This window comes from Bos mutus, unplaced genomic scaffold, assembly GCF_027580195.1.
Source record: "Bos mutus isolate GX-2022 unplaced genomic scaffold, NWIPB_WYAK_1.1 CTG202, whole genome shotgun sequence".
NCBI classification, from domain to species: Eukaryota; Metazoa; Chordata; class Mammalia; order Artiodactyla; family Bovidae; genus Bos; species Bos mutus.
This window is the reverse complement of record NW_027219475.1, coordinates 1-14,596: the sequence shown is the minus strand read 5'-3', so window position 1 is coordinate 14,596 and position 14,596 is coordinate 1. Positions and strand designations below refer to the sequence as shown.

The 14,596-nt window shown below is 37.3% G+C and overlaps 1 pseudogene; it reads right to left on the bottom strand.

The window, feature by feature from the left end:
* The window catches only part of LOC102281519 (antigen WC1.1-like), a 33,007-nt pseudogene extending 18,544 nt beyond the window's left edge, over nucleotides 1-14,463 (bottom strand).
* Nucleotides 14,464-14,596: the final 133 nt, after the last annotated feature.

Here is a 14,596-nt window from a genome sequence, read left to right as displayed (position 1 = left end):
TCTTTAGAGTCAGGCAAAAGTGGCCTCTTTGTGGGAGAGGGAGAGGGTCATTGAAACATGCCATGTATGAAACGGATGCCAGCAGCCTGGATGCAAGTGCACTGGGATGAAAATCAGGGATGGTATGGGGAGGGAGGAGGAAGGAGGGTTCAGGATGGGGAACACATGTATACCTGTGGTGGATTCAATATTTGGCAAAACTAATACAATTATGTAAAGTTTAAAAATAAAATAAAATTAATTTAAAAAAAATCATTCTCCTTGGTATAGTCATGAGAACTGAAAAACAAATGGTCTGTGAGACACCATGGTTTACCCCAGAATAGTTCACTTATGATTCTAAGCTTCAAACTCCAGATCTGGATACTTAGTTTCAAAAAATATAATCTCTTTGAGTAGATTAAACAACCCTGCGTGAGAGATGATGTCAGAAGATATTGACTGACATTGGCCAGATTCCACTGGGAATCACAGAATGCAGCTTCTTCTCCCAAATGAATATAATCTCTCCTTGGACATTGTGTCAGGAATTGCTATTATCTAAAATTTGGAGTTATTTGTTCTCTAGGGGAAAATATGTATTTCTAACTCTCAGAGCAAAAATATGTTATATTCCTGCTTTGAAAGCCTTTGAACAAACAATATTGACAGACACACTGCATTATTCTCTCCTTTGATACATAACCAGTCATGGAAAGAAAGGGTAAATGATGTCTATCACTGTCGTAGTTTAAGTAAGTGAAAAGTAGAGAATAAAACCTCAAATTCTGTACTTCCATGAAGAATGGAAGAGAAAGCAGGCCAATGGTCTTGTTAGACACAACTTTAAATGCTGGAAATTTTCTTTAAGTAAAGGTATCATTGGAAAAGACTCTGATGCTGGGAGGGATTGAGGGCAGGAGGAGAAGAGGATGAGGAGGATGAGATGGCTGGATGGCATCACCAACCCGATGGACGTGAGTTTGAATGAACTCCAGGAGTTGGTGATGGACAGGGAGGCCTGGCGTGCTGCAATTCATGCAGTCGCAAAGAGTCGGACATGACTGAACGACTGAACTGAACTGAAAAGTATCAGAAATTTGTGGACACAACATGGACTAAATATGTTAAAATTCTAAAGAGTGGAGATCATGTAATATGTTTCAATGTTAGCCAAGGATCTACAGCTTCTTTTTCTCTGGAGGAATTTCCCAATTTGGTGCCTGGGTTAATGGCTCAGAATCTGGGCTCAGAGAAACAGAGGACTCCTATTTGGACAGAGAAGCCAGCATAATTTGGGGTTACCTGGTGGTGAGACAGAATTGGAGACCTGAAATCCTTTCTCACACAACAGATTTTTTTCCTCAAATATGTGCTCATTATACAAGCCATGAAGCTGGCAGGAAGCCAAAGATCTATGTCAAAAGTCTTGGAGAGCAGAGTGGATATTCCCTCACTCTCTTGGGTGCTGAGCTACCAAAATATCCAGGTTCTCAACCAAAATCTTTGAAGGCCCATGCCACATGGACAGAGAGATAAGAGGTGGATTGAGTGCTACCAAAACCGCAACCTAGACTTGTTACAGCTCAGTTCTCAGTTGTATTTATATATTTGAGTGATCTTCAACCCTTCTCCTACTTGCTTAACAAAACAGAATATGAATCCTCTCAAGGGTTAGAAAATGTATCTGGAGGATCATTTTTTCAATGCTGAAGACATGGGATGACATGACATATTAACAAAGTGAAATAAAAAGAAAATAAGAGAAGGCAGAGACTCACATGATAGAGGTGCTGGAGTTAGCAGATATAGATTTTAACTAAGATCAATATATCGAGGAAAAAAGAGGAAATGAGAGAATAAATGGTGAAAAGATGAAAAACATTAACAACTTATTATAACTATAAAAATCAAGGAACAGTTACCAACTGAAAATAAAATGTCTAGAGAGTTGAATTAGTAAGTTTAGAAGAATTTTAGATAGAAATCAACACAGAATTACTGACTTAGAGGAGTCCTAGAGATGAGAGATGAGAAGAAGGAGGAGTGGGATAGGAGGAGAAGAGAAGCTAAGACAGAGAGACAGAGCAGCAGAAGTAATACTTGAAGATATAATAACTGAGAATTTTTTAAAAATGGATGGATGGGCATGAAAACTCCCACACCTAATAAAGCTGCTGAAAATCAAAGGAAAAAGGAAAATTTGGAATAATAACAGATCTGTTTAATACAAAAGAAGGGGGAAAAGAGAGGAAAAAAGAACATAATGCATGTGGGTCAATTAAAAGGAAATGACAGATACTAGCCCAACAATACCAATAACTGCACTTACAGTAAATTGATTAGATATTTCAAATTAATGCCCATCTTGATAAAACCACAAAATTCATGTAAATGCTACCATGAAGATATTCAGCTTATATATGAGGGTAAAGAAAGGTTGAAAGTAAAATGATGGGGAAAATGTACATACTGTGTGAATCCTAACTGTAAGAAAACTGGAATAGCTATATAAATGTCACAGAAAGTAGACTTCAAAGCAAGATGTGCTAATTGAGTTAAAGAGGGTATTTTCATGATTATAACAGGATACACCCTTAATGAAGATATTATAGATATTAAAATCCAAGAAAAATGTCAAAACATTGCTTTGAAATATAGAATAATACTTGACAGAATGAAAAACAGTAATAGACAAAATCATAATCAAAATGTGGGGACTTTAACATGTATTTTGCAATAGCATGCAGACCAAGTATACAAAAAAGAATGAAGAATATAGCAGATGTAAACAACAGTTAGCTAAATAACATATATAGAGCAATACACCCAACAATGAAAGAACTTGTTATTTACATTATTGTAAATTCACTGCAAAATTTCATTTTTAAATGATCATCAGTTCAGCTCAGTTCAGTTGCTCAGTCGTGTCTGACTGCAACTCCATGGACTGCAGCATGCCAGGCCTCCCTGTCCATCACCAACTCCCAGAGTTTACTCAAACTCATGTCCATCGAGTCAGTGATGCCATCCAACCATTTCATCCTCTGCTGTCCCCTTCTCCTCCCACCTTCAACCTTTCCCAGCATCAGAGTCTTTTCAAATGAGTCACTTCTTCCCATCAGGTGGCCAAAGTATTGGAAATTCAGCTTCAGCATCAGTCCTTCCAATGAACATTCAGGACTGATTTCCTTCAGAATGGACTGTCTTGGATCTGGATGCTTGCAGGGATCTGGTAAGGGAGGAGGGTTCAGGATGGGGAAACACATGAGTGTTCTCCAACACCAAAACAGTTCAAAAAAGCATCAAATAAAATAAAATTTAAAAAATTAAAAAATTAAGAATTAAAAAAAAGTCTCACTACAGTTCAAAAGCATCAATTCTTTGTTGTCCAACTCTTTATAATCATCCATATCCATGACTGACTACTGGCAAAACCATAGCCTTGACTAGATGGACCTTTGTTGACAAAGTAATGTCTCTGCTTTTTAATATGATGTCTAGGTTGTTCATAGCTTTTCTTCCAAGGAGTAAGTGTCTTTTAATTTCATGGCTACAGTCACCATCTGCAGTGATTTTGGAGCCCCCCAAAATAAAGTCTGTCACTGTTTCCACTGTTTCCCCATCTATTTGCCATGAAGTGATGGGACCGGATGTCATGATCTTAGTTTTCTGAATGTTGAGCTTTTTCACTCTCCTCCTTCACTTTTATCAAGAGGCTCTTTAGTTCTTCACTTTCTGCCATAAGGGTGGTGTCATCTGCATATCTGAGGTTATTGATATTTCTCCCAGCAATCTTGATTCCAGCTTGTGTTTCATCCAGCCCAGAATTACTCATGATGTACTCTTCATATTAGTTAAATAAGCAGGGTGACAATATACAGCCTTGACTTACTCCTTTCCCTATTTGGAACTAGTCTGTTGTTCCATGTCCAGTTCTAACTACTGCTTCCTGACCTGCATATAGATTTCTCAAGAGGTAGGTCAGGTGGTCTGGTATTCCCATCTCTTGAAGAATTTTCCAGTTTGTTGTGATCCACATAGTCAAAGACTTTGGCATAGTCAACAAAGCAGAAATGGATGTTTTGATGATCATGTGATAGAACAAAAACCTTCAGAGAATTGAATTTATACAGAATATTTACTTTGACCAGAGTGAAATTAAGTTATTAATAAGAAAATATAGTTAGCCATCCCTACTGAGAAAATTAAGAAATATTCTTCCAAAGAATTCCTGGGTCTGGAAATAACTTTCAAACTTGAAAATATTGTGAAATAATGGTAACAAAGATATGCTGTAACTAAATTCTTCCAATGCAACTAAAGTAGTGTCTAAGGGAAATTTATACCCTAGATTTAGAAAAGAGGAGAGACAGAAAATGTAAAAATGTAAGCTTTCATTTAAGAAGCTAGGATATGAGAAATAAAGCCTAAAGAATGTACAAGATTGGAATTAATAAAGAAAAAAATAAAGTTAATCTAAAAAAGAAAGTAAGCATAAGACAAAGACAATAGAGGAAAGCTGTTCAAACATGCCTCACTGAAAATTGATCAACACTGAGCAATACTAATCAAGAGCAGAGAGAAAAAACTTAATACCAGAATGAAAAGGCAAATCACTATAAATTATACAGATTTTTTGGTCATAGTTTTGAAGTGCAATATACACATTTAATGTGGATAAATATCCAGAAGAGTTCCAGTTTCTCCACAACCTTGTCAACATTTGTCTTTTTTTAATTATAGCCATTTTGACAGGTGTAAGATGACATCTCATTGTGGTTTTCATTTACATTTCTCTGATGATTAGAGATGTCAGTATATTTTCATATCCCTGTTAGCTATCCATATGTCTTCTTTGGTGAAATGGCTAGTCCTGACTAATTTTTTTAATCAGTTTATTAGAGGTTTTGTTGTTGTTGCTTTTGTTTTGCTCTTGAGCTGTAGGGTTCTTATATATTTTGCAAATTAATCCCTTATATGATTTGCTTGTAAGGTGCCTTTTCACTCTACTGTTGTTTCTTTTACTGTCGTGCTGGTGTTCAGTCATTCAGTCATGTCCAACTCATTGCAACCTCACGGAGTATAGCCTGCCAGGCTCCTCTGTCCATGAGATTTCCCAGGCAAGAATACTGGAATAAGTTGCCATTTCCTTCTCCAGGGGATCTTCCTGACCCAGGGGTTGAATCCATGTCTTGTGTGTCTCCTCCACTGGCAGGTGAACTCTTTACCACTGAGCCATCTGGGATAATCTCACTTGTCTATTTTTACCTATTCTTTTGGTGTCATACCCGTGAGATCATGAAATAATATATTTTTATTTTGAAATTATAAGTAAAAATACCACATATCTAAAGATATAATTCCTAACTGGTGACAATATTACACCATCATACACAGCAAAATAAATTTATATGCAGTAAGGTTTTAAATATTATTTAGTGGAATTATAAAATCATTTGTAGAAAATAAACTTGATTAAAAGTTATTTTGAGATGAAGAATGGCATTTGAAACATTGCATTAAAGGCATAGTCAAAAAACTAAAACGTTATAAATTTGATCACATAACCTCCCATATACATATACAAACCTAAAATCATACACAAAAGATGGGGAAATATTTCCAAATAATGTTAAAAAAATGGTAAATGATGTTAGTTTATAGAGTTCCTAAAAATAAATAAGAAAATTTGTAAAATATTCTAGAGAAAAAATTAAAGATGGAGAAAGATATCTGAAACACCTATAAATATTTACTTATTAATCACTCTCCACATTCAATAACAAATATAAACACAGGCGTCTATAAAGGCACACACACACACTAACACACCCTGAATGAAGGAAAGACCTTGCATACTTTAATTAACCTGTGTTTATTCTATTAGGACAGTGCTTGTACATTGTATGCACTCATTCAACAAGTATGGATGGAGAACATTTTCTAAATACCATGATAAATGCTTGTTAAATATTTATTAAATAAATGATCAGATGAATAAAATTCCCAACCCAGGGCTCGAACCTGGGTCTCCCAGAAATATGCTTTTCCATCTGAACCACCAGGGAAGCTGGAAAATCAATAAGTGCTAAAATAACAAAATAAATGAGCAGATGAATAAAATTCAGTGAAATATATTTTCTTTAAATAATGAATAAAAATGGTTTAATATAAAAAAATAAAATGAAAATAAAGTGTATTAAAGAAAATTAGTCCATAAACACAGAATAAATTTATATTTAAAATTTCCCTTACATACTTTTTAATATAAATGTATTTATTTTAATTGGAGGCTAATTACTTTACAATATTGTTTTGGTTTTGCCATACATCAACATGAATCTGCCACGGGTTTCAGTGGAAAATTGTTAAATAGATTCTAAACTACTCTCATCTATTATTCAATATGACATACGCACAAGAGAATATTTCTGTAGTAAGAAGAAACTCTTTAAGGGAATATACAGATTTACCAAGTAGACTTAAGAAAAAGATAGACAAATAGCTACTGAGTAAAGCAAAACCCTCCTTGCTATTCTTTGGACCTCTGCATTCAAATGGGTATACCTTTCCTTTTCTCCTTTGCTTTTTGCTTCTCTTCTTTTCACAACTATTTGTAAGGCCTCCTTGACAGTCATTTTGCTTTTTTGCATTTGTTTTTCTTGGGGATGGTCTTGCTCCCTGTCTCCTATACAATGTCATGAACCTCCATCCATAGTCCATCCGGCACTCTGTCTATCAGATTTAGTCCCTTAAATCTTTTGTCACTTCTGCTGTATAATCGTAAGGGATTTTTTTTAGGTCATACCTGAATGGTCTAGTGGTTTTCCCTACTTTCTTCAATTTAAGTCTGAATTTGGCAATAATGAGTTCATGATCTGAGCCACAATCAGCTCCTGGTCTTGTTTTTGCTGATGGTATAGAGCTTCTCCATCTTTGGCTGCAAAGAATATATAATCAATCTGATTTTGGTGTTGACCATCTGGTGATGTCCATGTGTAGAGTCCTCTCTTGTGTTGCTGGAAGAGGGTGTTTGCTATGACCAGTGCATTCTCTTAGCAAAACTCTGTTAGCCTTTGCCCTGCCTTCATTCCTTACTCCAAGGCCAAATTTGCCTGTTACTCCAGGTGTTTCTTGACTTCCTACTTTTGCACTCCAGTCCCCTATAATGAAAGGGACATCTTTTGGGGGTGTTAGTGCTAGAAGGTCTTGTAGGGCTTCATAGAAGCTTTCATAGAAGCTTCATAGCTTCAACTTCAGCTTCTTCAGCATTACTGGTTCGGGCATGCTGCTACTTCTGCTAAGTTGCTTCAGTCGTGTCCAACTCTGTGTGACCCCATAGATGGCAGCCCACCAGGCTCCCCTGTCCCTGGGATTCTCCAGGCAAGAATACTGTAGTGGGTTGCCATTTCCTTCTCCAATGCATGAAAGTGAAAACTGAAAGTGAAGTCACTCAGTCGTCTCCATCTCCCAGAGACCCCACGGACTGCAGCCTACCAGGCTCCTCCGTCCATGGGATTTTCCAGACAAGAGTACTGGAGTGGGTTGCCATTGCACAGACTTGGAATACTGTGATATTGAATGGTTTGCCTTGGAAATGAACAGAGATCATTCTGTTATTTTTGAGATTGCATCAAAGTACTGCATTTTGGACTCATTTGTTTGCTATGATGGTTACTTCATTTTTTCTAAGGGATTCTTGCCCACAGTAGTAGATATAATGGTCATTTGAGTTAAATTCACCCATTCCAGTCCATTTTAGTTCACTGATCCTAAAATGTCTATGTTCACTTTTGTCATCTCCTGTTTGACCACTTGCAATTTGCCTTGATTCATGGACCTAGCATTCCAGGTTCCTATGCAATATTGTTCTTCACAGCATTGGACTTTGCTTCTATCCCCAGTCACATCCACAGCTGAGTGTTGTCTTTGCTTTGACTCTGTCTCTTCATTCTTTCTGGAGTTATTGTTCCACTGATCTCCGGTAGCAATTTGGGCACCTATCAAACTGGGGAGTTCATCTTTCAGTGTCCTATCTTTTTGCCTTTTCATACTGTTCATGGGGTTCTCAAGGCAGGAATACTGAAGTGGTTTGCCATTCTCTTCTCCAGTGGACCACATTTTGTCAGGACTCTGCAGCATGACCCATCCATCTTGGGTGGCCATATTGGCATGGCTCATAGTTTCACTGAGTTAGGCAAAGCATGGTCCATATGATCAGATTGGTCAGTTTTCTGTAATTGTGGTTTTCAGTTTGTCTGCCCTCTGATGGAGGAGGATAAGAGGCTTATGGAAGTTCCCTGAAGGGAGAGAATAACAAGGAAAGATAAGAAAGCCTTCCTCAGTGACCAGTGCAAAGAAATAGAGGAAACCAATAGAATGCAAAAGACTAGAGATCTCTTCAAGAAAATTAGAAATACCAAGGGAATATTTAATGCAAAGATGGGCTCAATAAAGGACAAAAATGGTATGGACCTAACAGAAGCAGAAGATATTAAGAAGAGGTGGCAAGAATACACAGAAGAAATATACAAAAAAGATCTTCATGACCCAGATAATCATGATAGTATGATCACTCACCTAAAGCCAAACATCCTGGAATGCAAAGTCAAGTGGGCCTTAGGAAGCATCACTACGAACAAAGCTAGTGGAGGTGATGGAATTCCAGTTGAGCTATTTCAAATCCTAAAAGATGATGCTGTGAAAGTGCTACACTCAATATGCCAGCAAATTTGAAAACTCAGCAGTGGCCACAGGACTGGAAAAGGTCAGTTTTCATTCCAATCCCAAAGAAAGGCAATGTCTAAAAATGTTTAAACTACCACACAATTGCACTCATCTCACACACTAGCAAAGTAATGCTGAAAATTCTCCAAGCTAAGCTTCGACAGTACATGAACCATGAACTTCCAGATGTTCAAGCTGGTTTTAAAAAGGCAGAGGAACCAGAGATCAAATTGCCAACATCTGTTGGATCATCGAAAAAGCAAGAGAGTTCCAGAAAAACATCTGTTTCTGTTTTATTGACTATGCCAAAGCCTTTGACTGTGGATCACAAGAAACTGTGGAAAATTCTGAAAGAGATGGGAATACAGACCACCTGACCTGCCTCTTGAGAAATTTGTATGCAGCTCAGGAAGCAACAGTTAGAACTGGACATGGAACAACAGACTGGTTCCTAATAGGGAAAGAAATATATCAAGGCTGTATATTGTCACCCTGCTTATTTAACTTATATGCAGAGTACATCATGAGAAATGCTGGGCTGGATGAAGCACAAGCTGGAATTAAGATTGCCAGGAGAAATATCAATAACCTCAGATATGCAGATGACACCACACTTATGGCAGAAAGTGAAGAAGAACTAAAGAGCCTCTTGATGAAAGTGAAAGAGGAGAGTGAAAAAGTTGGCTTAAAGCTCAACATTCAGAAAACTAAGATCATGGCATCTTGTCCCATCACTTCATGGCAAATAAATGGAAAACAATGGAAACAGTGACAGACTTTTATTTTGGGGGGGCTCCAAAATCACTGCAGATGGTGACTGCAGCCATGAAATTAAAAGATGCTTACTCCTTGGAAGAAAAGTTATGACCAACCTAGACAGCATATTACAAAGCAGAGACATTACTTTGCCAACAAAGGTCCATCTAATCAAGGCTATGGTTTTTCCAGTAGTCATGTATGGATGTGAGAGTTGGACTATAAAGAAAGCTGAGCACCAAAAATTGATGCTTTTAAACTGTAGTGTTGGAGAAGGCTCTTGAGAGTCCCTTGGACTGCAAGGAGTTCAAACCAGTCCATCCTAAAGGAAATCAGTCCTGAATATTCATTGGAAGGACTGATGCTGAAGCTCAAACTCCAATACTTTGGTCACCTGATGTGAAGAACTGACTCATTGGTAAAGACCCTGATGTTGGGAAAGATTGAAAGGGGAAGGATAAGGGGACGACAGAGGATGAGATGATTGAATGGCATCACTGACTCAATGGACATGAGTTTGAGCAAACCCTGGGAGTTGGTGATGGACAGGGAGGCCTGGTGTGCTGCAGTCCATGGGGTTACAAGGAGTTGGACATGACTGAGCGACTAAACTGAACTGAAAGTAAAACTGTCTGCAATAGACTCAAATAGATATACTGAGAAAGCTAAGTAATCAGAGGAAACAGAAATTACAAACAAAACACCAAGAAAAAGGCACAAAAGCCTGAAACTGAAAGAAATATATATAAGTGTAAAATCTACCTGTTAAAAAATATCAGAATTAATGTATTCTTTCCACATCATCCTATCAAACCTCCTACCCAATCTATACAGAGATCCTGGAAAGTGATGGCAGGATTTCTGCGAGGTGGTTACTCACTTTCAGGGTCAGAGACTTAACCACCTCCCACTTTCTGGTGCTTTACTGTAGGAAAAATATCATCAATAAAAGATTTAACAGTTTAATGCTTCTTTAGCCTTCAAGTGGAAAAGACAAAGAGATGAGGCAAGAGAGGCAAGGGGTGGTGAATGTATGTTTTTGAAATATCTATCACCACATTCTCTCAGGCAACACCCAGCATATCATTCAAGATATATCTGAATGGGGTGTGTGTGTTTGTGTATGTAGGAAAGAGAGAGAGAGAGAAATGTTGCAGGGAATAAGCACTTTGGTTTGAATATCTGTCACCCCCCAACATTTATTTACTTCATTCAGCACTTGCTGTTGAAATCCCAACTCCCAGTGTAATGGTGTTAAGTGGTAGAACCTTCTCAGACTCTTCAAAAAGCAGAAGAAAAGAACACTGCCAAACTCATTTTATGAGGCCAACAAGGTTCTGATATCAAAACCAGACAAGAAATATCTCTGATAAACAGAGGGACAAAAATCCTCAACAAAATATTAAAAAACATAATTCAATAATGCATCCAAAGGATCATGCATGATGATCAAGTGAGATTTGTTCCAAAGGATGCAAGGATGGTTCAATATTCACAGATTAATCAATGTGATACACCAAGTAAACAAAATGAAAATGAAAATCATATCCTCTCAGTAGATGTAGAAAAAACATTTGAAAACATTAACATCCATTTCTGATTTTAAAAACCTCTATAAAGTAGATATAGAGGGATTATATCTCAATATAATAAAGACCATATGACAAACTCACAGCTAACCTCCTACTCAACAGTAAAAAGCTGAATATTTTTTTTCTGAGATCAGATGCAAGACAAAGATGCCTAATCACCACTTTTATTTAACATAGGTTTGGTATTCCTAGCCAAAACAATCTGGCAATGAAAAAAAATAAGGACACACAAATCTGAAAGGAAAAGGCAAAACTGATGCTATTTGGAGATTTCATAATATTATATATAGAAAACCCTAAAGTCCCCACCAAAATCTGTTAGAACTAATACACTCAGTGAAGTCGCAAGATACAAACTTTATATACAAAAATCAGTTGCATTTTGATACAAATAACAAATTGCCACAAGGAAAAATTAAGAAAACAATTCTATTTACAGTTGAACAAAAAACTGATAAATTATTAGGAACAAATTTAACCAAAGAGGTGATAGTCCTGTACACTGAAACTCTAAGACACTGATGAAAGATAGTGGATTTTGTTATCAAAATTCCAAAGGAAATTTTCACAGACATGGAACAAACAATCCTAAAATTTGTATGGAACCACAAAGGACCCTCGGAGAAGGCAATGGCACCCCACTCCAGTACTCTTGCCTGGAAAATCCCATGGACGAAGGAGCCTGGTAGGCTGCAGTCCATGGGGTGAGAAAGAAGAAAATGGCAATACTCCAGTGTTCTTGCCTGGAGAATCCCAGGGATGGGGAAGCCTGGTGGGCTGCCGTCTATGGAGTCACACAGAGTCAGACATGACTGAAGTGACTTAGCAATAGCAATAGCAACAAAGGACCCTGAATAGCCAAAGCAATCTTGAGAAAGAAGAACAATATTGGAGGTGCCATGTTTCCTGATTTAAAACTATATTTCAAAGCTCTATTAAGCAAAACAGTATAGTGCTGGTATAAAAATGGGTGCAGAAATCAACAGAATAGAATAGAGAGCCCAGAAATAAACCCAAATACATACAGTTAATTAATTTTTGACAGAGGAACTAGGAATATGCAATGCCGAAAGGACATTCTCTTCAATAAATGGTGTTGGGAAAACTGGACAGCTACATGCAAAAAATAAAACTGGACCACTCTCTCGTAGTATTCACAGAAATTAATTCAAAATGGATCAAAGACTTAATCATAAGTCCTGCAGCCATAAAAATCCTGGAAGAAAAAGTTATAGACATCAGTTTTGGTGGTGGCTTTTTGGATTAGGCAACAAGAGCAAAACTAACTAAGTGGGATGACATAAAACTAAAAACTTCTGCACAACAAAGGACACCATCAGCAAAATGAGGAACTTAGAGGGCAGTCCAGTGGTCAGGACTCAGTGCTTTCACTGCCACGGCCCAGATGAAATCTCTGTTTGGGGAACTAAGATCCAGTAGGGCATGCAGGTTGGTAAATATATAAATAAAGGGCAAAAATATTGTGGTGAAAAATATTTTTTTAAAAAATGGAAAGACAATCTTTAGTATCAGAGAAAATATTTGCAAAATATATTTCTGATATGGGTTAATATGTGGAATACATAAAGAACTCATATAACTCAATAGCAAAAGAATACAGTCTCATTTAAAAATGGGCAGAGGACCTGAATAGACATTTTCTTCAAAGAAAACATACAGTTGTTCATGAAAAGGTACATGAAAAGATATACAACATTACTAATCATTAGGAAAATGCAAATCAAAACCACAATGAGATATCACCTCAGAGTTGTTTTTATCAAAAAGACAAGAAATAACGAGAATTTTTGAGACTGTGGCGAGAAGAGAAACCTTGTGCACAGTTGGGGGAAAGATAAGTTGGTGCAGCCACCATGGAAAACAGTATTAAGGTTCCTCAATAGAAACTCAGACCTAAAAATAAAACTGCCATGTGAGTTAGTAATTTCACTTTGGGGTATTTATCTGAAGAAAATAAAAACACTAACTTAAAAAGATATGTGCAACCCAATGTTCATTGCAGAATTATTTAAAATAGCCAAACAACATTAAGCCTTTTTTGATGGATGAATGGATAAATAAAATTTGCTATGTACATATATCCAGCCATAAAAAAGAAGAAAATCTTGCCATTTGCAACATGGATGGAACTTGAGGGCCTTATGCTAAATGAACTAAATCAGATAGAGAAAGAAAAATACCATTTAATCTTATTTACATGTGCATTATTAAAAAAAAAAAAAAAAAACAGAAAAATGAGTTCAGAGATGCAAAGAACAGTTTGGTGGTTTCCAGAGGGTCAATGTGGTCAAAATGGGATGGGTGAAGGTAGCCAAAAGATACAAACTTCCAGGTCTAAAATTAATGTCATGAGGATGTAATGTACAGCATGGTGGCTACAGTTAACCCTGTATTTTATACTTGAGAGTAGGTAGGAAAATACATCTTAAAGTTTTCATCATAAGAAAAAAAATTGTAACTACATGTTGTGATGGATATTACTATACATGTGGTGATTATTTACCAATATGTACAAATACATAAATGCTATGTTGTACACTTAGGACTAGTACAATGTTACAAGAATTACATCTCAAAAATTTTAACAATCAAGGTTGGAATATGTGAATTAAATTAGTTCCATCCTTACCTGATTTAGGTTTCTCTGGTGGCTCAAATGGTAAAGAATCTGACTGCAATGTGGAAAACTGATTTTGATACCTCAGGTCAGGATGATCCCCTGGAGAAGGGAATGGCAACCCATTCCAGTATTCTTGCCTGGAGAATTCCATGGACAGAGGAACTTGGCAGGCTATACAGTCCACGGAGTCACAAAGGGTCAGACACAACTGAGTGACTAACATTTTTACTCAATGTCATCTTTGTGGACCCAAATTAAACTTAGATTACTAAAATATCACTTAGATTTTAAAATATCAAATCTCACTGCATCCTACAGGGATTGGGACAGACACACAGAAACATGTAGTGAGTCACCTGCACACGAAATATAGGCTTCCTCCTTTGGAGAGCATGAAGTGTAATTCCAAGGGTCAGAGGGACACTGCCAGAGAGAGGTGTCAGTTTTCCTGAACAGTGGATTCCATCCACCCATCGGGGTCTAGAACCTTCTCTGAGACCAACAGAAGAGCTGAGGTTCCAGTGTCCCCACAGCCAAGCTGTCTGCAGATCATGGACACAGTGATGTCTTCCATGGGGCTGCAGCAGACACTGCCCCAGGTCCCATTGTAGAAAACTTCCAGCCACCCAGCACACTGATGGTCCTCACTCACCATCCTGAGGCCAGGAACTCTAAGGTTGAAAGGAGAGGAGACAGGACACAGTAAAAACTTTGCTGGATGTTCTAGGTTTTTATTTCTTCTAGAAATAGTGAACATTCATCTCTGACCTTTTTCAAGAGATACCCACTAGATGACAAGACTGAACATCACCTCCCTTTTAACTGACTTTGTCCATTTGTGTCTGTCTTTCTATTTCTACCACAATGGTGTAGTGGAAATGAACTGAGAGGAAGACCA